Raw genomic sequence first — 23,717 nt, forward strand, 5'->3', positions numbered from 1 at the left:
GACGGTATAAAGAATGAAAAAAAAACCACGGTTAGGTGGTATATATTGTAATACAATTATGGATGGACGGACTGCCTGCCGAGTTCCGACACAGAGGTAGCCACAGCCGTGAACTACCGCACTGTACACTGGTTGATAAAGAGATAGTAGTATACTCGTAACAACTAGTATGACTGACTATGACGGTATAAAGAATGAAAAAAAAACCACGGTTAGGTGGTATATATTGTAATACAATTATGGATGGACGGACTGCCTGCCGAGTTCCGACACAGAGGTAGCCACAGCCGTGAACTACCGCACTGTACACTGGTTGATAAAGAGATAGTAGTATACTCGTAACAACTAGTATGACTGACTATGACGGTATAAAGAATGAAAAAAAAACCACGGTTAGGTGGTATATATTATAATACAATTATGGATGGACGGACTGCCTGCCGACTGCCGACACAGAGGTAGCCACAGCCGTGAACTACCGCACTGTACACTGGTTGATAAAGAGATAGTAGTATACTCGTAACAACTAGTATGACACTATGACGGTATAAAGAATGAAAAAAAAACCACGGTTAGGTTGTGCTGCCTCAGTTGAATCTCCTTTACTTGACAGAGATGTGCCTGAGCAGCGGCCCTCCCCAGCCCTATCCCAAATCATACTTATTTTGCATAGGAGATACCATGGTCATGAAGATTGTTCTCCCAGGGTGAGGTTCATTCATTGCATTCTGGGTATGCTGACCCCTGTGATTTCCCCAAATGTGGGAAACTCGACTGCATTATTTGTGGTAGTGGGGGACTGTGTTTGTGCTTTCCTCTGGTCAGCTCTGGTAAAAGCCAGATTTCTGTGTCTCAGATCTTCCTCTAGCCTTGTTCTTCTTTCGAGAGTTCTCTTGTGCTGCCTCAGTTGGATCTCCTTCACTTGACAGGGGGGTGCCCGAGCAGCGACCCTCCTCAGCTCTTGCCCAACTCCTACTTACCTGCCAGGTATGATCAGGAAGGTGCTTCTCCCAGGGCAAGGCTCACCCATTGCACTCTGGGTGTGCTGCATCTGCGATTTCCCCAAATGTGGGACACTTGACTGCATAATTTGTGTTTCCTCTGGTCGGCTCTCATATAATTCAGATCTCTTTGTCTCAGGTCTCTAATGCTAATGGCTGATTAGAATAAATGCCGTGCAGCTGCCTTGCTGCACGGCCAGAGAGCAGGTGAATATCTTAATTTCCTAAAGCCTAGCAACGGGGAATGCGGTCCGCCAGTGGCGTCCCCGTTGCTAGGGTCCGTGCGGCTCAGCGCGCCCGGCGTCTAGCGTTGCTAGGGAGCCGGCGGCTGTACGTGCACGGCATCTCTAGTTGCTAGGCGCCGGGCCGCGCAGACCATCAAGCGGACCCCGGCGCCAAACAGTACCCCCCCCTTGAGGAGGGGTCAAGGAACCCCTAAAGCCAGGTTTCTGAGGAAATTCCCGAAAAAATGCCCTCTTGAGCCTCGGGGCATGAAGATCCTTATCCAGGACCCAAGACCTTTCCTCCGGACCATAGCCTTTCCAGTGAACCAGAAAATACAGCCGATCCCGGGACAATTTGGAATCGAGAACCTTCTCTACCAAGAACTCCTGTTGTCCCTGTACATCTACTGGAGATCTACCCTGAGAGATCTTCCGAGGAAATCTACTGGAAGAAACGTATTGTTTCAACAGGGAACAATGAAACGTATTTCCAATCCGGAGAGATCTTGGTAAACGTAACCGAAAGGCAACTGGGTTGACTCTTTTAATAATAAGAAATGGCCCAATAAATTTGGGTCCCAGTCTAGCTGAGGATTGTCGAAGCCTGATGTTGCGAGTCGACAACCACACCCTATCTCCCACCTTAAAAGTGCAAGGACGTCGGAGCCTGTCAGAAAATTTCTTCTCTCGAAAGGCCGCTTTTCTGAGAGCAAGGTGCACCTTTTTCCAAATGGCTCTGAGATGGGAGGTTAAGGTAAGCGAGGAGACTGAGGAATGATGAAAAAAAGAATTAGCTCTGGGGTGAAAACCAAAAACTGAAAAGAATGGAGACTCTTTAGTGGAGGAATGACAAGAATTATTGTAAGCAAATTCAGCCAACGGAAGAAACTCGGACCAATCATTCTGGAGTTTGGCTGAATACAAGCGCAAATATTGTTTCAATGATTGGTTAACTCGTTCGGTTTGCCCGTTGGATTGTGGGTGGTAACCGGATGTTAACGACAATTTCATCTTCAATGAGGCACAAAAACATTTCCAGAATTGTGCGATGAATTGTGGACCCCGATCAGAAACAATATCAGTAGGCAACCCATGAAGCCTGAATACATGGCGGAGAAACAAAACTGCCAACCCTTGGGCAGAAGGCAATCGGGGAAGAGCAATAAAATGAGCCATTTTACTAAAACGGTCCACTACCACCCATATGACTCGGAATCCGGCTGAAAGGGGAAGGTCAACCACAAAATCCATAGAAATATGAGACCATGGCCTGAGAGGAACATTTAAGGGCATAAGTTGCCCGATGGGCAAGGAACGGGGAACCTTATGCTGTGCACAAACCTGACATGAATAAACAAATTCCTTGACGTCTTTAGAAAGACCAGGCCACCATACTGAGCGAGAGACTAACTCCAATGTCTTAGAGACTCCTGGATGCCCTGAAACTTTGTTATCATGGAATTCCGTTAAAACAGTAACTCTCAAAAACTCAGGGACGTAAAGACGACCAGCAGGAGTAATTCTAGGAGCTTGGTGTTGAAGCTGTTTTAACTGGGTAAATAAATCTTGTGTGAGGCCCGCCCAGATGACCGAAGATGGAAGTATGGGGGTAACAGGATTGTTATTGTGAACCGGAAGAAAGCTATGTGACAGGGCATCAGCCTTAGTATTCTTGGAACCAGGCCTGAAAGTGATTATAAATTTGAAACGCGTAAAAAATAATGCCCAACGTGCCTGCCGGGCATTAAGCCGCTTAGCCGATTCAATGTATTGCAGGTTCTTATGGTCAGTCAATACCGAAATAGTATGTTTTGCTCCCTCCAGCCAATGCCTCCACTCCTCGAAAGCCCATTTTACCGCCAGTAACTCCCGATTACCAACGTCATAGTTGGATTCAGCGGAGGAGAATTTCCTGGACATAAAGGCACAAGGATGTAACTCCAGAGACTCCGGATCCTTTTGAGAAAGGATAGCCCCCACTCCAACCTCCAAGGCATCAACCTCCACCACAAAGGGCAATTCCGGATTAGGATGTCTGAGGACTGGAGCCGAGACAAAGGCTTGTTTCAAGGCCCGGAAGGACAACTCAGCTTCATGCGACCAGTTGGTAGGATCCGCTCCTTTCTTTGTCAGAGCTACAATGGGAGCAACCAGGTCAGAAAAAGAATGAATGAACCTCCTATAATAATTCGCAAACCCTAAAAAACGCTTAATTGCTTTTAAATTGGTGGGTTGCGCCCAACTAAGGATGGCCTGGAGTTTCTTTGGTTCCATGGAAAATCCCTGAGGGGAAATTATGTACCCTAAAAAAGATACTTCCGTGACATGAAACTCACACTTCTCCAGCTTGGCATATAAATGATTCTCACATAACTTTTGAAGAACCAGACGCACCTGGGTAACATGTTGTTCCATTGATTTAGAAAAAATCAGGATGTCGTCTAAGTAAACGACCACGAATTTCCCTAGGAAGTCACGGAGCACATCGTTAATGAGGTCTTGAAAAACTGCCGGAGCATTGGACAGGCCGAACGGCATCACCAGGTATTCGTAGTGACCCGACTGAGTACTGAAGGCCGTTTTCCACTCATCTCCAGATTTAATTCGGATGAGGTTGTACGCTCCTCTAAGGTCAATTTTAGAAAAAATCACAGCAGAACGTAACTGATCAAAGAGTACAGAAATCAACGGCAAAGGATAGGTGTTTTTAACTGAGATCTTATTCAGGGCTCTAAAATCAATGCAAGGTCTAAGCGAGCCATCCTTTTTCTCCACAAAGAAGAAGCCTGCACTTAAAGGAGATTTTGATGGTCTAATAAATCCTTTCTCAAGGCTCTCCTTTACATAATCATTCATAGCCGCAGTTTCTGGCCCGGATAATGCATATAATCTTCCCTTTGGCAATGCGGCACCAGGAATTAACTCAATAGCACAATCATAAGGCCGATGGGGAGGCAGAATGTCCGCATTGCCTTTGGAGAAAACATCAGCAAACTCCTGGTATTCCACCGGAATGAGTTCTGGAATGATAGCTGCTACTCTGACTGGAAACGTGATACATTCCTTATCACAAAAAGTACCCCAATGTGAAATCTCCCCCGACCGCCAATCAATGGTGGGATTATGAAAGGCCAGCCAAGGGTGACCCAGAACAACTGGAACTGCTGGGCAATATGTAAGAAAGAACTCGATTTTCTCGGAATGTAGAGCTCCTACTGTAAGTAGTGCAGGGGGTGTACGGAGAGAAATAATCCCATTAGACAGCGGACTCCCATCTAAGCCATGCATGGTGACACACCTACCCAAAGGTAACTGAGGAATGCCTAAGGCCTTAGCCCAAGTTAAATCCATAAAGTTTCCTGCAGCTCCACTGTCAACAAAAGCCGACACCGAAGAACTGAGGCTGCCAAAGGAAACTTTAACTGGGACTAAAAGGGAGTTATTCGAGGAGATAAGCTGCAGACCTAGGTGAACCCCCTCACAATTCACCTGGTCAAAGCGTTTCCCGACTTGTTCGGACAATTACGAGCAAAATGTCCCTTACCCCCACAGTACAGACAAAGACCAGAATTTTGCCTTCTGGCTCTTTCTTCAGGAGACAGCCGGGAGAGACCCATCTGCATGGTCTCCTCTACGTCTTCAGGAATGGAATTTACACACGGACTTGACCTTACAGGTGCTCCTTTTTCAGCCCTCCGCTCTCTGAGACGACGATCAATCTTAATAGAAAGCTCCATGAGTTTATCGAGAGTCTCAGGAGCGGGGTACTGAAGGAGACTGTCTTTTATAGACTCTGATAAGCCGAGGCGAAACTGACTGCGCAGGGCTGGGTCATTCCAGCCACAGTCGTTCGACCAACGGCGAAACTCCGTACAATAAACCTCTGCAGGATTTCTACCCTGTCTGAGAGCGCGCAACTGACTTTCAGCGGATGCCTCTCTATCAGGGTCATCATACAAGAGCCCTAAAGACTCAAAAAAAGCGTCAACTGACAACAATGCCGGATCCTCTGCTCTTAAACCAAATGCCCAGGTCTGAGGATCCCCCTGGAGCAAAGAAATAATAAACCCGACCCGCTGAGATTCAGTACCCGAGGAAGTCGGTCTTAAACGAAAATAAAGTTTACAGGATTCTTTAAAATTAAAAAACTCTTTTCTATCACCAGAAAAACGGTCAGGCAAATGCATCTTTGGTTCAGGGACTACCCTTGGGGAAGCTCGCAAAAGATCTTCCTGCGACTTCACCCGAAGAGAAAGATCCTGAACCATCTGAGTAAGTTCTTGAATCTGGCTGACTAAGAGCTGACCAGGATTTGGCACTAAACCTGTTGGATTCATGAGGCCGATAAACTCTCACAAAACTGAATGAGAAAAAATTAAACCCCGTTTAATTTTAAGTTTTGGTATGGCCGGTAATAATGTTATGATTCCAGCACTCTGGTCAGAGAAGATCTTATGGCAAGGACTGGAGCACTGGAACGGAATGCTGGGGAAGGGAGCAGGACAGGAAAATAGCCCCTGGCGCCCTAACTCTGTTGTCTTACCCGTGTTGTCAGAAATCCCCTGCGAGACTATGGTTTCTTGAGCCCTTGGCAGCCGCGTTTGAAGGGCGGATTATGTCTGCCCAACTTCGATGCCCCCCGGTCTTAATGAGAGACAAAGGGAAACCCGAGACAGGGTGATAACAAGAGGCCCTCTAACTAAACAACCAGGCCAGGGGCTAAGCAAACTCAAAACTATAATATGTGCGGAGAAACCGCCAGGAAAAAGGACAACCAAAATATCCACTTGTCCAATTCTCCTACCCGGCACCGCTAAGTACCAGAGAGGACTTGTGGAAGCGGAACCCTCCGCAAATGCTCCAAACACAAAATATAAAAGGTAAAGCGGCTGAGCCGCAACACACGGCAGAGCCGCAACTCACGAACACCACTGGATATAAAACGGTGATCAGTCAGGACTCCAGGGAACCAAACGACCTCTTGGGATGAGATGACAACTCCCGAATACCGGACTTCTGCGGACTGGAATGACCGGATACAGCAGGACTGGAAACAGACTCTCAGCAAACAAAGGCAGCATGCAGGAAGCTATTACCGGCGTCTGTGAGAAGCCCTGGGAGTGTATTTAACAAGGAGTCCTCCAATCAGCTGCTAAAGGCTGATTAGAATAAATGCCGTGCAGCTGCCTTGCTGCACGGCCAGAGAGCAGGTGAATATCTTAATTTCCTAAAGCCTAGCAACGGGGAACGCGGTCCGCCAGTGGCGTCCCCATTGCTAGGGTCCGTGCGGCTCAGCGCGCCCGGCGTCTAGCGTTGCTAGGGAGCCGGCGGCTGTACGTGCACGGCGTCTCTAGTTGCTAGGCGCCGGGCCGCGCAGACCATCAAGCGGACCCCGGCGCCTAACAGTATGACTCCCAAAAACAACAACCGCGTCATTGGGACCAACTGCGATTTTGGCAAGTTTAGGAGCCAACCATGTTGTTGAAGAACTGTCAGGGAGAGTAGATGTTTTGCACCAACTGGTCCCTGGATCTCGCCTTTATCAGGAGATCATCCAAGTACGGCATAATTGTGACTCCTTGCTTGCGAAGGAGAACCATCATTTCCACCATCACCCTGGTGAAAATCCTCGGAGCCGTGGACAGACCAAACGGCAACGTCTGAAATTGGTAATGACAATCCTGAATTGCAAACCTCAGGTAGCTTGATGCAGTGGCTAAACGGGAACATGTAATTAGGCATCCTTATGTCTACCAAAACCATGAAATCTCCTTCCTCCGGACTGGAGATCCCTACCCTGAGAGATTCCATCTTGAAATTGAATTTCTTTAGGTAGAAATTGAGGGATTTCAGATTTAAGATTGGTCTGACTGAGCCGTCCGGCTTCGGGAGCACGAAGAGGCTTGAATAAAAACCTTCTCCCTGCTGACTAAGGCCGATTTGAACAATCGGTGAGGGGGAACGTCTTGAAACCCCAGTTTGTACCCTTGTGACACTATTTGTAAAACCCACGAGTCCAGGTCCAAATTAATCCAGAACTGACTGAAGTGTTTTAGACGTGCCCCCACTGGTGTGGGCTCCTGCAAGAGAGCCCCAGCGTCATGCAGTGGATTTGGCAGAAGCAGAGGACGATCTCTGCTCCTGCGATCTTGAAGAGGCTACAGACCTCTTCCCTCTTCTCCTTCCTCTACCTGCAAAGAAAGGGGAATCTTAACTTCTTGCATATCTATTGGGACAAAATGACTGCGTTAGACAATGATGCGTCTTCATCCGTTGAGAGGGAACATAGGGCAAGAAGGTTGACTTACCTGCGGGAGCTGCCGAGATCAAATTAACTAGGCAGTCACCAAACAAGGCTTCACCTTCATAGGGAAGAGACTCCCTTTCTTCTTGGAGTCAGCATCAGCATTCCCTTGGTGAATCCACAATGCCCTCCTATCCGAGACTGCCATGAAATTGGCCCGTGAACTCAAGAGTCCTATATCCCTTGCAGTCGTAAGTATGCTGCAGTGTCCTTGATATGATCCAACGTAAGGATTATCCCATCTCTCCAAGATATCTATATCGGAAGACAAGGTATTCGACCAATTCTTGAATACTACTACTCACCCATGCGCATGTAATGGCAGGTCTAAGTAATGTACCCGTGGTTACATAACTAGAAATAATGTAGCTTCCTGCATACGATCCGCTGGATTTGTGACAGGGCCCCGTGCAGAACAGGGGGTGACTCCCACTTTATTCTGTCCGCAGCAGGAAATGAATAAACAATCGGAAACCTTTTGGGGATTTGAAGCCATCTTGTCGAGCTGGCCCAGACTTTCTCAAACAGAGATGGAGAAACGTTACATCAGCTTTCATTATATATCTATATATACATACATATAGACCCCTTTGTCAGGAACAGCAGGGTCCTCAGTGATGTTAATATGTCCTTAATATCCACAATCATGTACTGAATGCTCCTTGCCAATATTGGATCTAATCAGGAAATATTATGGTCGACATAGGAATCAGTATCCGAGTCAGTATCAGTGTGTAGTAACATTTTTGCGGGCCTGAGGGAAAAGAAGCATAGCCATGAACATCACATCTATTCTCTACGTCTGTGTCTGGGACACAGATTTATCCAACCTCACTCTGATATTATTGAAACTTTCACCCAGTCAGTTATTGGTGGTGCCAACAGGGCCACCATCATATGTCTGCATTCCTAATATAGTTTCCTCTTGGGAAAAACATTCAGCCACCGACATGTTGACACACATGTACCAAGTACCCACAGACACATCGGCTTATGGGGGATAGACCTACAGTAAATCTGTCAGAGGGACAGAGAGGATTTTTCAGCTCACAACCCAGCGCCAAAAGTACACAGTCTGGGAAATAATAAACTCTATAGTGATAGACTTGTAACGCTCTATAGATGTGCTGGTGAGGTGAGGAAGAAGCCCCGCCGCTGTAATGGCACGCTTCTGTCCCGCTCAGAAACAAATAATTAATTACGCTGGCGGGGTAAGGACAGTGCCCAGGCACTAATGTCCACTTTTGCCAGCCTTTTGTGAGGAATTTATGCTGCCCAGGGTGCCCCCCCCCACCCACCCACATGCCCTGCACCCTGCAGTGCCTGTGTTTGTGTGGAAGCATGGCGCACAGCATTCCGCTCGCTGCGTGGTACCTCAGAATGCCATCACTGGAGAAGAAGTCTTCTGTTCTTCTGCTACTCGCCTGTCTTCTGACTTCTGGCTCTGTAAGGGGGTGATGGCAGGCTACGGGAGTGGGCATCTAGGCGTACCCAGCGATCAGCACCCTCAGGAGCTAATGGTGTCCTGTCAGCCAGAAGCAGAGCCATTGAACTCACTAGAAGTTGGTCATACTTCTCTCCCCTAAGTTCCACGAAGCAGGGAGACTGTTGCCAGCAGCCTCCCTGAAAATAAGAAAAACTAACATAAGTCTTTTCAGAGAAACTCAGTAGAGCTCCCCTGTAGTGCATCCAGTCTCACTGGGCACAATTCTAAAACTGGAGTCTGGAGGAGGGGTATAGAGGGAGGAGACAGTTCACACCCTTTGAAAGTCTTAAAGTGCCCATGTCTCCTGCGGATCCCGTCTATACCCCATGGTTCTTAATGTGATCCCAGCATCCTCTAGGACGTATGAGAAAACAAATAACGCACATACGAGGAGGAGAGAACAAAGGAAGTTATAAGGAGGGGAGGGGAGGGGAGGGGGGGGGGGGAGGTAAGGTAGTAAAGGGATATTGGATAAACTACAACCTTATACATATTCATTAATGTACCAGTAGTTAGAAGTAGAAGAGCTCTAACAGAAACCACAAAGCTTATCTAAAGCCACACCACACTGGATATGCCCAATCTCATTTGATCTTTGAAGCAAAGCAGTATTGGACTTTGTTACTACCAAGCAGTCTCCCATCCATGTATTATCAGATTCTTTAGGTGTTTTTAAACTACCAACACCCTTTTCTTGGTACTGTACATTTAATTTTTACACATATTCTTTTATGTACCAGAAGTTAGAAGTAGAAGAGCTCTAACAGAAACCACGAGCTCATCTACAGCCACAGCACACTGGATTTGCCCAATCTCTCCTGATCATGGAAGCTGAGCAGTGTTGGTCCTGGTTTTAGTACTTGGATGGGAGACCACCAGGAAATACCAGGAGCTGTGTGTATTTTTACAAAACCAACACCGTTCTCTTGATGCATTCCATTTTGAAACATTGGGGCAGATCTATTAAGCCTGGGGAACTGATAAAGTGCAAGGTGATAAAGTACCAGCCAGTCAGCTCCTAACTGTCATTTTTCAAACCCAGCCTGTGACATGGCAATTAGGAGCTGATTGGCTGGTACTTTATCACCATGCAAATTATAATTTCACCAGGTTTAATAAATCGTCCGCTTATTCATTTATGTACGAGTAGTTAGAAGTAGAACTCTAACAGAAAACCACTAAGCTCATCTACAGCCACACCACACTGTATATGCCCAATATCACCTGATCTTAGGCCTGGTTTTGTTCTTGGATGTGAGACCACCTGGGAATACCAGGTGCTGTAGGTAGTTTTATACTACCAACACCGTTCTCTTGATGCATTCTATTTTGAAACTTATTCATTGATGTAGAAGTTAGAAACAGCAAAAAATCATCTACAGCCGCATCACACTGGATATGTCCAATCCAGTGGCGTAACTAGAAATTTTTTCTCCCCCAAGCCAAAAAAATTCTTCGGCGCCCCCCCCCCCCCCCCCCTTCATGCTCCATAATTGGGAGCAAGAAAGGGATAAATATGCGCGCGCCTAAGGCGCGCGCGTCAAAAAAGGGGCGTGGTTTTGTTGGAGTGGGCGTGGTTTCGCATAAAGGGGCGTGGCATTGCAGGAAAAGACTACCTTATACCCCAGTTTTGCAACCTGCACGCCCATACGTTTGCCACCACAGGAAAGAAAAATAATCCTGATTCATGCCCCTTACATTATTTGTCATTTTTCCTCCTTATAGTAATGCCCAGTATACATTATGCCACATACTGCAATGGCCCTTAGGACATTATGCCGCACACAATAATGCACGACACAATATGCACACACTGTAATGCCCCCGACACATTATGCCACACACCGTAATGTCTGTGACACATTATGCCACACACCGTAATGCCTGTGACACATTATGACAGGAATCGCAATGCCCGTTATACATTATGCTTCACACTGCAATGCCCCTGATACATTATAGCACATACAATGTCTGTGACACATTATGACACACACCGCAATGTCCGTGATACATTATGCCACACACTGCAATGCCCAATACATTATAGCACATACAATGCCTGTGACACATTATGCCACACACTGCAATGACCTTGAGACATTATACCACAATGCCCGTGATATAGTATACCATACACCGTAATGCCTGTGACACATACCGCAATGCCCTGCCCGTTATACCCTATGCCACACATCGCAATGCCCGTTATGTATTATGCCACACTGCAATGACCCTGAGACATTATACCACATACCACAATGCCCGTGATATAGTATACCACACACCGTAATGCCTGACACATTATGACACACACCGCAATGTCCGTGATACATTATGCCACACACTGCAATGACCCTGAGACATTATACCACATATCACAATGCCCGCGATATAGTATACCATACACCGTAATGCCTGCGACACATTATGACACACACCGCAATGTCCGTGATACATTATGCCACACACCGTAATGCCCATTACACATTAAGTCCTACAGTAAGGCTTCTAATTACTTTTCAATTACCTGCTCGTTGTCAGGGGTTTCATGCACTGGGTGTCATGCTCGTTGCCAGGGGTTTCATGCTCTTGGTTCCATGCACGGTGCCAGGGGTTTTCATGCTCAGGGTGTCATGCTCGTTGCCAGGGGTTTCATGCACTGGGTGTCATGCTCGTTGCCAGGTGTTTCATGCACTGGGTGTCATGCTCGTTGCCAGATGTTTCATGCACTGGGTGTCATGCTCGTTGCTAGGAGGTAGTCCTTGTTGCTAGGGCTGTGCTCCCAGTGCCACATATGTCCCCAGTGCCAGATATTCCCCCACGGTGCCAGGTACTTACATGCCCCAGTGCCAAATATAGTCGTCCCCCCCATGTGCCAGGTACACATATGCCCCCAGTGCCAGATATTCCCCCCCAGTGCCATATATGCCCCCAGTGCCAGATATTCCCCCCAGTGCCATATATGCCCCCCGTGCCATATATGCCCCCAGTGCCAGATACCCCCCCCAGTGCCATATATGCCCCCAGTGCCAGATATTCCCCCCCAGTGCCATATATGCCCCAGTGCCAGATATCCCCCCCAGTGCCAGATATGCCCCCAGTGCCAGATATTCCCCCTAGTGCCAGAAATGCCCCAGTGCCAGATATTCCTCCCTCCCCCCCCCCGTGCCATATATGCCCCCAGTGCCAGATATTTACCCCCCCCCCCCGCCGTCGCTTTTTGGAGGGACACGGAGAGCACAGCTCGTCTCTCCTGTGTCCCTCCTGCTGCATCATCTCCGGCGGCCGCGGGTCTAATAGGGGGAAGTGCTGGTTCGTGAGCCAATTAGAGCTCACGGACGGCACTTCCCCCTATTAGACCCGCGGCCGCCGGAGATGATGCAGCAGGAGGGACACAGGGAGGCGCGCTGTGTGCCCTCCGTGTCCCTCCAAAAAGCGGCGGAGGGAAGGAGACTGCAGACTGACATGCGGACGCTCGTCCGCATGTCAGTCTGCTGTAAATCAGTGGCGCCCCCGCAGCCCCTCGCCCCCAAGCCACCGCGAGGACTGCGGGGGCAGTAGTTACGCCACTGGTCCAATCTCATCTGATGATGGAAGCTAAGCAGTGTTGTGCCTGGTTTGTTTTTGGATTTCAAGTCCTGCCTTCTGGTTTGGCCACGGCACCTCGGATATTCACCAAGGTCATGGCCGTGATGACGACCCTTCACCATCAGAGAATCAGGATCCTGCCAAATCTGGACGACTTGCTGATCCTGGTGAACTCCCAAGAGGTTCTCCACAGTTATCTGGAAACTGGCGGTCCAATTCCTAAAAGTCCACGGGTGGCTCATCAACTGAAAAAAGTCCTCGCTGGTCCCTGCTCGGAACAATTGTGCACCTAGGGGCACTGCTGGACACACACAGCCAACAATTGTTTCTGTCTCCAGAGAAAGTCCTGAAAAATTCAGGACAGTATCGTCCTCTCTCGCCCAAGAGTGTTGATACACATGGCGATGCAAGTACTAGACCTCATGGTGTCGGCTTTCGATATGGTAGAGTACGCTCAATTTCATTACCGCCCTCTGCAGAGGTTAATCCCTTGGGTTCATCCCTCTTTCCAGTGGGACGGCCTGCCTCATCGGATGATGTCTCAAATGATCTCCTTGACTCCGGAGGTTCGTCTGACACTGAGCTGGAGGCTACAGGTCCAACAGTTGAGCAGGGGACCATCCCTTCTGGATCTCCAACTGTGTCCTCCTGACAATGGATGCCAGTCTTTTGGGCTGGGCCATGGTGTTGGAGCAACACTTTCTCCAGGGTCAGTGGACCAGGGAGGAATCTCTCCTCCTGATATACATTCTGGAATTGCAGGCAGTGTTCAATTAATTGACACTGGCCCTGCCTCTAGTACAGAACAGGCCTGTTCAAGTACAATCTGACAACGCCACCACGGTAGTGTACACAAATCATCAAGGCGGCACTCGAAACTGCATGGCAAAGCTGGAAGTATCAAAAATCCTCCGTTGGGTAGAAAGTCATCTGACAGCAATATCGGCAGTGTTCATTTCCGGAGTCCTCAACTAGGAAGCGGATTTCCTCAGTCGTCAGGACGTTCACGCTGGAGAGTGGAGAGGCCGCAGCAGAAATGTCTGCACTGGTGTCAGTAGGTGACTGAGGCAGGGATGACTGGGAGATAGTGGGTGACAGGGAGATAGTGGGTTACTGAGGGAGGGGTGATAGGAAGGGGTTGGGTAAGTATGGGAAGAAAGTGGGTGACAGGTATAATAAATGACTAAGGCCAGGGGTGATAGGGAGATAGTGGATGACTGTGGCAGGGGTGACAGGGACAGTAAGAGACTGAGGCAGGGGTGACAGGGATAGTGGGCTGACTGAGGCAGGGGTGACTGGGAGATAGTGGGTGACTGAGGCAGGGTTGACAGGGATAGTGGGTGACTGAAGCAGGGGTGATAGGGTGACAGTGGGTGACTAAAGCAGGGGTGACTGGTATAGTGGGTGACTGAGGCAGGGATCGCAGATATAGTGGTTGACTGAGGCAGCGGTGACTGGGGAGATAGTGGGTAACTGAGGCAGGGGTGACAGGGAAAGTGTGTGACTCAGGCAGGGGTGATAGGGAGATAGTGGGCTGCATATCTCTGCCTCACTGCAGCAGCACATTCCTGCTTCAATGACAGCAGCACATCCCTACCTCACTTATAGCAGCACATCCCTGCCTCGCTGACAGCAGCACATCCCTGCCTCGCTGACAGCAGCACATCCCTGCCTCGCTGACAGCAGCACATCCCTGCTTCGCTGACAGCAGCACATCCCTGCTTCGCTGACAGCAGCACATCCCTGCCTCGCTGACAGCAGCACATCCCTGTCTCGCTGACAGCAAGCACAGCACTGCTTCGCTGACAGCAGCACATCACTGCTTCACTACCAGCAGCACATCCCTGCCTCACTGGCAGCAGCACATCCCTGCCTTACTGACAGCTGTATATTCAGACCTGATCCCTGCTGTGCATATTCACACAACAGGAGATCAGGTCTGAAGTGCGTGTGTGCTGGTGCCGCAGTGCACCGGCACATGCCAGAGATGCGATCAGCATCTCTGCCCAGTGAGCGCCTCTGCCTGATTGACAGGCAGAGGCGGTCACTAGGCAGGAGGAGTCGGGCCAGCGGCGTTGTGCCGCCATTTTGGGGGCACAGTCAGGACAAACGCAGGACATGACCGGACCGTATGGGGGCGGGCCGTGACGGCTGCGTGACCCGGACAGCAACGGGCCTGATTTACTAAAATCTCAGATAAATTTTATGGCATTTATGTGCAGTCTAGTTTGCACAGTTGATAGAGTGTTGATCTTGCACTATCAATGTAAGCCTCACATAGGTTTGATACACATGTAAGTTTGGTTTTATTTTACTACATTGTGGTTTGTGGCTCTATACCATGTAATGCATGTCTTTTAACAGTAGTCAAGTCTTCCAATGTGCTTGTTTGTGAAACCCAATAGATAGCTTTATTTTATTTTGTTTCTTCAAATATTGAATGCATATGTCTTATAAACTTTTTTTTTTTCAATATACAGGTTGAGTATCTGTATATACATTTTTATTATAAGATTTTCAATGACACAAGTACATCCAAGTTGCAGATTATGGATTGTGAAGGACAAATCAACCATATAAAACAATTTAAGCAATTTAAATTGCATGCAGGTAGTAGAATATCAAACTCCTTGGATGAGAGTTGGTCGTAATAAACTAGGATAGAAAAGAATAAAGTAGAAAATAAGATTTTGAACCTACCGGTAAATCTTTTTTCTCGTAGTCCGTAGAGGATGCTGGGGACTCCGTAAGGGACCATGGGGATAGACGGGCTCCACAGGAGACATGGGCACTTTAAGAAAGACTTTAGTTCTGGGTGTGCACTGGCTCCTCCCTCTATGCCACAGTTAGAGGAAACTGTGCCCAGAGGAGACGGACAGTATGAGGAAAGGATTTTGTTAATCCAGGGCAAGATTCATACCAGCCACACCAATCACACCGTATAACTTGTGATAAACTACCCAGTTATCAGTATGAAAAAACAACATAGCATCAGTGCAGGACCGATGCAAATATAACATAACCCTTATTGAAGCAATAACTATATACAAGTATTGCAGAAGTAGTCCGCACTTGGGACGGGCGCCCAGCATCCTCTACGGACTACGAGAAAAAGATTTACCAGAAGGTTTAAAATCTTATTTTCTCTAACGTCCTAGAGAATGCTGGGGACTCCGTAAGGACCATGGGGGATTATACCAATGCTCCAAAACGGGCGGGAGAGTGCGGATGACTCTGCAGCACCGATTGAGCAAACATGAGTTCCTCCTCAGCCAGGGTATCAAACTTATAGTATTTTGCAAAGGTGTGTGAACCCGACCAAGTAGCAGCTTGACACAGCTGTAGTGCCGAGACCCCTCGGGCAGCCGCCCAAGAAGAGCCCACTTTCCTCGTGGAATGGGCCTTGACCGATTTCAGTAACTGCAATCCAGCCATAGAATGCGCTTGCTGAATCGTGTTACAAATCCGGCGAGCAATAGCCTGCTTTGAAGCAGGGGCACCAATCTTGTTGGTTGCATACAGGACAAACAGCGCTTCAGTTTTCCTGACTCTAGCCGTCCCTGGCCACGTAAATTTTCAAAGCCCTAACCACATCAAGTAACTCGGAATCCTCCAAGTCACGCGTAGCCACAGGCACCACAATAGGTTGGTTCATATGAAAAGATGAGACCACTTTTGGTAGGAATTGAGGACGGGTCTGCAATTCCGCTCTATCCACATGGAATACCAAATATGGGCTTTTATGTGACAAAGCCGCTAATTCCGACACTCGCCTAGCCGAAGCCAAGGCTAATAACATGACCACCTTCCATGTGAGATATTTTAACTCCACTGTTTTAAGTGGTTCAAACCAGTGTAATTTTAGAAAACTTAACACCACGTTAAGGTCCCAAGGTGCCACCGGAGGCACAAAAGGAGGCTGAATATGCAGCACTCCTTTTACAAAAGTCTGATTTTCTGGAAGAGAAGCCAATTCTTTTTGAAAGAAAATGGATAAGGCTGAAATCTGGACCTTAATAGAGCCTAATTTTAGGCCCAAATTCACTCCAGTTTGTAGGAAGTGAAGGAAACGGCCCAGATGGAATTCTTCCGTAGGAGCATTCCTGGCCTCACACCAAGAAACATAATTTCGCCATATACGGTGTAATGTTTTAACGTTACATCCTTCCTAGCCTTTATCAGCGTAGGGATGACCTCAACCGGAATGCTAGGATCCGGCATTCAACCGCCATGCCGTCAAACGCAGCCGCGGTAAGTCTTGGAACAGACAGGGCCCCTGATGCAACAGGTCCTGTCTTAGAGGGAGAGGCCACAGATCTTCTGTGAGCATTTCCTGCAGATCCGGGATACCAGGTCCTCCGTGGCCAATCTGGAACAATGAGGATTGTTCTCACTCCTCTTTGTCTTATTATCCTCAACACCTTGGGTATGAGAGGAAGAGGAGGAAATACATAGACCGACCGGAACACCCACGGTGTCACTAGGGCGTCTACAGCTACTGCCTGAGGGTCTCTTGACCTTGCGCAATACCTCTGTAGCTTTTTGTTGAGCCGGGACGGCATCATGTCTATCTGTGGCAGTTCCCACCGACTTGTAATCTGTGCAAAGACTTCCTGATGAAAATCCCCACTCTCCCGGATGTAGGTCGTGTCTGCTGAGGATGTCTGCCTTCCCAGTTGTCCACTCCCGGAATGAACACTGCTGACAGTGCGCTTGCGTGATTCTCCACCCAGCGAAGAATTCTGGTGGCTTGTGCCATCGCCACCTCTGCTTCTTGTGCCGCCTTGGCGGTTTACATGAGCCACTGCGGTGACGTTGTCTGACTGGATCAGAACCGGTTGGTCGCAAAGTAAGGTCTCCGCTTGACGTAGGGCATTGTATATGGCCCTTAGTTCCAGGATGTTGATGTGAAGACAAGTCTCTTGACTTGACCAAAGACCTTGGAAATTTTCTTCCCTGTGTGACTGCTCCCCAACCTTGGAGGCTTGCGTCTGTGGTCACCAGGATCCAGCCCTGAATGCTGAATCTGCGTCCCTCGAGAAGGTGAAGCACTCTGCAGCCACCACAAGAGTGATACCCTGACCCTGGGGGACAGGGTGATCAACCAATGCATCTGTAAAATGTGACCCCGGGACCACTTGTCCAGTAGGTCCCATTGGAAAGTCCTTGCATGGAACCTGCCGAATGGAATGGCCTCGTATGATGCCCACCATCTTTCCCAGGACTCGAGTGCAGTGATGCACTGACACAAGTTTTGGTTTCAATAGGTTCCTGACAAGAGTCATGAGTTTCCTGGGCCTTTTCTATCAGGAGATAAACCCTCTTCTGGTCTGTGGTCCCAGAATCATGCCCAAGAAAGACAGACGAGTAGTAGGAATCAACTGCGACTTTCGGGATATTGAGAATCCAGCCGTGTTGCTGTAACACTTTCAGTGAAAGTGATACGCTGTTCAGCAACTGCTCTCTTGATCTCGCTTTTATGAGATCGCCCAAGTACGGGATAATTGTGACACCTTGCTTGCACAGGAGCACCATCATTTCCGCCATTACCTTGGTGAAAATTCTCAGTGCCATGGAGAGACCAAACAGCAACGTCTGAAATTGGCAATGACAGTCCTGTACCGCAAATCTGAGTTACGCCTGATGAGGTGGATTAAATGGGGACATGAAGGTATGCATGCTGTACACAAATGCGGGACAACAGGTGTCAAGCCGTGTGTTGCCTTTGTCAAGCTGTAATAAGTAGGGATAAGGATGTTAACCACCTCGGAACATCCTCCCTTATACGTCACCTGCAGCGCATTCATCATAAGTCAGTGACAAGTTCAAAAAACTTTGGATGACAGCGGAAGCAGTCCACTAACCACTAAATCCCTTCCTCTTGTAAACCAAGCTCCTGCAAACCACACCACCAACTCCCCTCAGTGTCAATTTCCTCCTTAGACAGGAGAGCCAATAGTCCTGCAGGCCATGTCACTGGCAAGTCTGACGAGTCCTCTCCTGCCTGGGATTCCTCCGATGCATCCTTGAGTGTAAACGCCTACTGCTGCTGGCGCTGCTGTTGTTGCTGCTGGGAGTCGATCGTCATCCCAGAGGGGAAGGGGAAGTCGGAAGACCACTTGTACTTCTTCCAGTAAGCAATTGACTGTCCAACAGTCCTTTGCGAGGAAGATGAAATATCACAGCAGTCATCCTGCTGCAAAGCGGATAACTCAGGTCTGGGTGGTGAGAAACGTGGTTCCGGTATCCATCGTTAATTTATAGGCAACTAGAGACTTGATTGAGGTACTGTGTCCCCGGTACCAAATACCCTCTAGGTTCCATTTCTCTAGGCAGGCGATACCGAAAATGTACACAGACCTCAGAAAAAGAGTCACCAGTGTCCTAAAAAATGCAGTTGTACCCAATGTCCACTTGTCTGTGGTTAAGTGGAGCAGGGCAGACTCAGGACTATATGACTGTGACAGCCCACTGGGTAGATGTATTGCCTCCCGCAGCAAGAACAGCAGCGGCGGCACCAGTAGCAGCATCTCGCAATTGCCAACTCGTTCCTAGGCAGGCTACGCTTTGTATCACCGCTTTCCATAAGAGGCACACAGCTGACAACCTCTTACGGAAACTGAGGAACATCATCGCAGAATGGCTTACCCCAATTGAACTCTCCTGGGGATTTGTGACATCGGACAACGCCACCAATATTGTGCGTGCATTACATCTGGGCAAATTCCAGCACGTCCCATGTTTTGCACATACATTGAACTTGGTGGTGCAGAATTATTTAAAAAACGACAGGGGCGTGCAAGAGATGCTGTCGGTGGCCCGAAGAATTGCGGGCCACTTTCTGCCTTCAGCCACCGCATGCCGAAGACTGGAGCACCACCAAACATTCCTGAACCTGCCCTGCCATCATCTGAAGCAAGAGGTGGTAACGAGGTTGAATTCAACCCTCTATATGCTTCAGAGGATGGAGGAGCAGCAAAAGGCCATTCAAGCCTATACATCTGCCCACGATATAGGCAAAGGAGGGGGAATGCACCTGACTCAAGCGCAGTGGAGAATGATTTCAACATTGTGCAAGGTTCTGCAACCCTTTGAACTTTCCACACGTGAAGTCAGTTCAGACACTGCCAGCCTGAGTCAGGTCATTCCCCTCATCAGGCTTTTGCAGAAGAAGCTGGAGACATTTAAGGAGGAGCTAAAACAGAGCGATTCAACTAGGCATGTGGGACTTGTGGATGGAGCACTTAATTTGCTTAACCAGGATTCAATCTGTTGAAATCAGAGCACTACATTTTGGCCGCCGTGCTCGATCCTAGATTTAAAACCTACATTGTATCTCTCTTTCCGGCAGACACAAGTCTGCAGAGGTTCAAAGACCTGCTGGTGAGAAAATTGTCAAGTCAAGCGGAACGTGACCCGTCAACAGCTCCTCCTTCACATTCTCCCGCAACTGGGGGTGCGAGGAAAAGGCTAAGAATTCCGAGCCCACCCGCTGGCGGTGATGCAGGGCAGTCTGGAGTGAGTGCTGACATCTGGTCCAGACTGAAGGACCTGGCAACGATTACTGACATGTCGTCTACTGTCACTGCATATGATTCTGTCACCTTTGAAAGAATGGTGGAGAAAAAGAGGCAATTTGGAGGCCCTTGCACAAACTGGCTTTATTCTACCTAAATTGCCCTCCCTCCAGTGTGTACTCCGAAAGAGTGTTTAGTGCGGCCGCTCACCTTGTCAGCAATCGGCGTACAAGGTTACTTCCAGAAAATGTGGAGAAGATGATGATCATTAAAATTAATTATAATCAATTCCTCCGTGGAGACATTCACCAGCAATTGCCTCCAGAAAGTAAACAGGGATCTGAGATGGTGGATTCCAGTGGGGACGAATTAATAATCTGTGAGGAGGGGGATGTACACAGTGAAAGGGGTGAGGAATCGGAGGATGATGAGGTGGACATCTTGCCTCTGTAGAGCCAGTTTGTGCAAGGAGAGATTGATTGATTTTTTTTTGGTGGGGGCCCAAACCAACCAGTCATTTCAGTCAGTCGTGTGGCAGACCCTGTCGCTGAAATGATGGGTTCGTCAATGTTTTTCTTTTCAATCTAAGCCCCTGCAGTTTTCTGTAAGCATCTGCTTCGCTATGATGATCAACAAGTCACAAGGGAAAACACTCAGGGCTGGAGGCGTAGATCTTAGAACCAGCTGCTACAAGCATGGCAGAGGTGTCACTATCACTGATGACACCCAGAGAGGCGGCGAGGGAGATTGTAATGCAGTGCGCGCAGATAAGCAGCGCAATGGTAAAAAGGAGGCATGGTCTCATAGGTAGGGGCGTTTCCTGAATCACCATTTTGTTGCTGCGGGTATCCCGGGGGTTGGGGGCTGTACCCGGGGACTAGTGTGTGAGTGGTGCTGGCTCCTACACAGTGACAGAAACTGGGTGTTGCACGTAATGTCACAGTGAAACACCCATATTCTGTCACTGAAGAAGAGCCGGCACTTTGGTATCACCCCACTTGGCGGGTGACACTCGGGTGTGTGCCGCAACCCCGTTGTGATGCCACTGACCCATGGGAAGCTTTACGTGGCTTACCCATGTGTTAGTAGCCCCAAGCATCTTTTGTGTTAGTCCCTGAAGAAAAACTTCAAATATTGTTTACAATTTTGTAATCAATGGCCTAATTCAGTAAGGATTGCAAATTCTGCTAAGTAACAGAATTTGCAATCCTTTGGTTCGCATGCTGGGGCCACCCATCACAGGGCATGGCCACCCAGCATGCCGCCTCCCTTCTTGACCACGCTGAAATTGCAGTCTCAGTGCAGTTCAGCGTGATCATAAAAAATGGGTTAGCCTCCTGTTGGTGCAGACTGTACGTGTGCGCAGGAAGCCGCCACCATTTTTGTGATCGCAACGGCTGCATGTGATGTCATGCAGCCGCTCTGACCACGCCTCCTGTTTCTCCGTTGAAGCCCTGCCCCCGCACCGCTCCATCTCCGACTTTGAAATGGAGTGTTGCTGACCCCCCCCGCACCGATTGACAGTCACAGAAAATGCAGGCGCATGCGTATGCTCTTAGCAATTTTAGCAGTTGGATTGCTTATTGTGATTGCAATCCAACCTGAATCAGGCTCTATTACCTATCACAATGCACTGCAGGTAGTACAAAATGGGGTTAATATAGGAGAAAAACCCCCAGAGCTGTGCTCCTTAACTGTCCCTGTTGGCTAGTGGAGCGGCTGCCCAGTAATCAGTGTCCACGCCAGTGCGCACACGGCCCGCCCCCTACTGCCACGCTGGATCACGGTATAGTGTGGGCACAGAAGCCCCTTACCTCCCTTTCATCAGCGGCCTCGTGATCCCGGAGGGCGGTGTGTGTGTGACTGACCTTAGGAAGAAACCGGAGCCTCCGCTGCAGTGACCCAGCAACCAGGGCACGGGAGTATACTGCGCCGCTGGGAGTGATGGAGCTGCAGTAAAGATGTCTATTAGACCTAGCCTGCTGCAGCCCTTGTACATTCTTATAAAAAAAGTTCTTCTTTTCTTGTCAAAATTAATAGCTAAGTATAGGCTGCCTGAGGCAGCCCCCTGTTAAGTGTCCTGCTACTGAAGGCACCAACTACAAACTGAGCTCCCTGTTCATGGAAGCGAGGTTATAGAGCAGGGGGCGCTGAGCATCTTGGGAACAGTCAAAAGCTTTGAGCCTGTTGGTGCCTCAGATCAAGATCCTACTCTACACCCCAATGTGAATCCTTGTGGAGTCCAGTGTACCCCACGGAAGAAATGAATGTGTCACACCCATTGGCAGCAACATTAGAATAGCTGCTGATGGGCACAATTGAGAAAGGAAGGGGGGAAAACATTTGAATCCAGCACATATATGTAATTTGAATATGTAATTTGTACCTTCCTACTTTAAAATGTAATGGATGAACCTCACCCTGTGAGAACTATCTTCATGATCAAGAGATCTCATATGCAAGATAAGTATGTGTTGGCAGAGGCGCTCACTGGGCAGAGATGCTGATCGCATCTCTGGCATGTGCCGGTGCACTGCGGCACCAGCACACACACACACACTTCAGACCTGATCTCCTGTTGTGTGAATATGCACAGCAGAGATCAGGTCTGAATTAGGCCCTATATACAGCTGTCAGTAAGGCAGGGATCTGCTGCTGCCAGTGAGGCAGGGATGTGCTGCTGTCAGTGATGCAGTGATCTGCTGCTGCCAGTGAGGCAGGGATGTGCTGCTATAAGTGAGGCAGGTATGTGCTGCTGTCAATGAGGCAGGGATGTGCTGCTGTCAGTGAAGCAGGGATGTGCTGCTGTCAGCGAGGCAGTGATCTGCTGCCCACTATCTCCCTATCACCCCTGCCTGAGTCACACATGAAGATAGTTCTCACAGGGTGAGGTTCATCCATTACATTTTAAAGTAGGAAGGTACAAATTACATATTCAAATTACATATATGTGCTGGATTCAAATGTTTTCCCCCCTTCCTTTCTCAATTGTGCCCATCAGCAGCTATTCTAATGTTGCTGCCAATGGGTGTGACACATTCATTTCTTCTGTGGGGTACACTGGACTCCACAAGGATTCACATTGTGGTGTAGAGTAGGATCTTGATCTGAGGCACCAACAGGCTCAAAGCTTTTGACTGTTCCCAAGATGCTCAGCGCCCCCTGCTCTATAACCTCGCTTCCATGAACAGGGAGCTCAGTTTGTAGTTGGTGCCTTCAGTAGCAGGACACTTAACAGGGGGCTGCCTCAGGCAGCCTATACTTAGCTATTAATTTTGACAAGAAAAGAAGAACTTTTTTTATAAGAATGTACAAGGGCTGCAGCAGGCTAGGTCTAATAGACATCTTTACTGCAGCTCCATCACTCCCAGCGGCGCAGTATACTCCCGTGCCCTGGTTGCTGGGTCACTGCAGCGGAGGCTCCGGTTTCTTCCTAAGGTCAGTCACACACACACCGCCCTCCGGGATCACGAGGCCGCTGATGAAAGGGAGGTAAGGGGCTTCTGTGCCCACACTATACCGTGATCCAGCATGGCTGTAGGGGGCGGGCCGTGTGCGCACTGGCGTGGACACTGATTACTTGGCAGCCGCTCC

General features: G+C 48.7%; 1 non-coding gene and 1 pseudogene across 1 annotated transcript; both read left to right on the forward strand.

The window, feature by feature from the left end:
- The first annotated feature begins 656 nt into the window (after nucleotides 1–656).
- On the forward strand, nucleotides 657–820 carry LOC135036009 (U1 spliceosomal RNA). The gene has a single exon (XR_010230855.1). It is a non-coding gene; the product is annotated as a U1 spliceosomal RNA (small nuclear RNA).
- A 152-nt stretch (nucleotides 821–972) lies between these two features.
- On the forward strand, nucleotides 973–1,127 carry LOC135036010 (U1 spliceosomal RNA; annotated as a pseudogene).
- Nucleotides 1,128–23,717: the final 22,590 nt, after the last annotated feature.

This window comes from Pseudophryne corroboree, unplaced genomic scaffold (genome assembly GCF_028390025.1).
Source record: "Pseudophryne corroboree isolate aPseCor3 unplaced genomic scaffold, aPseCor3.hap2 scaffold_625, whole genome shotgun sequence".
Taxonomy (NCBI): domain Eukaryota; kingdom Metazoa; phylum Chordata; class Amphibia; order Anura; family Myobatrachidae; genus Pseudophryne; species Pseudophryne corroboree.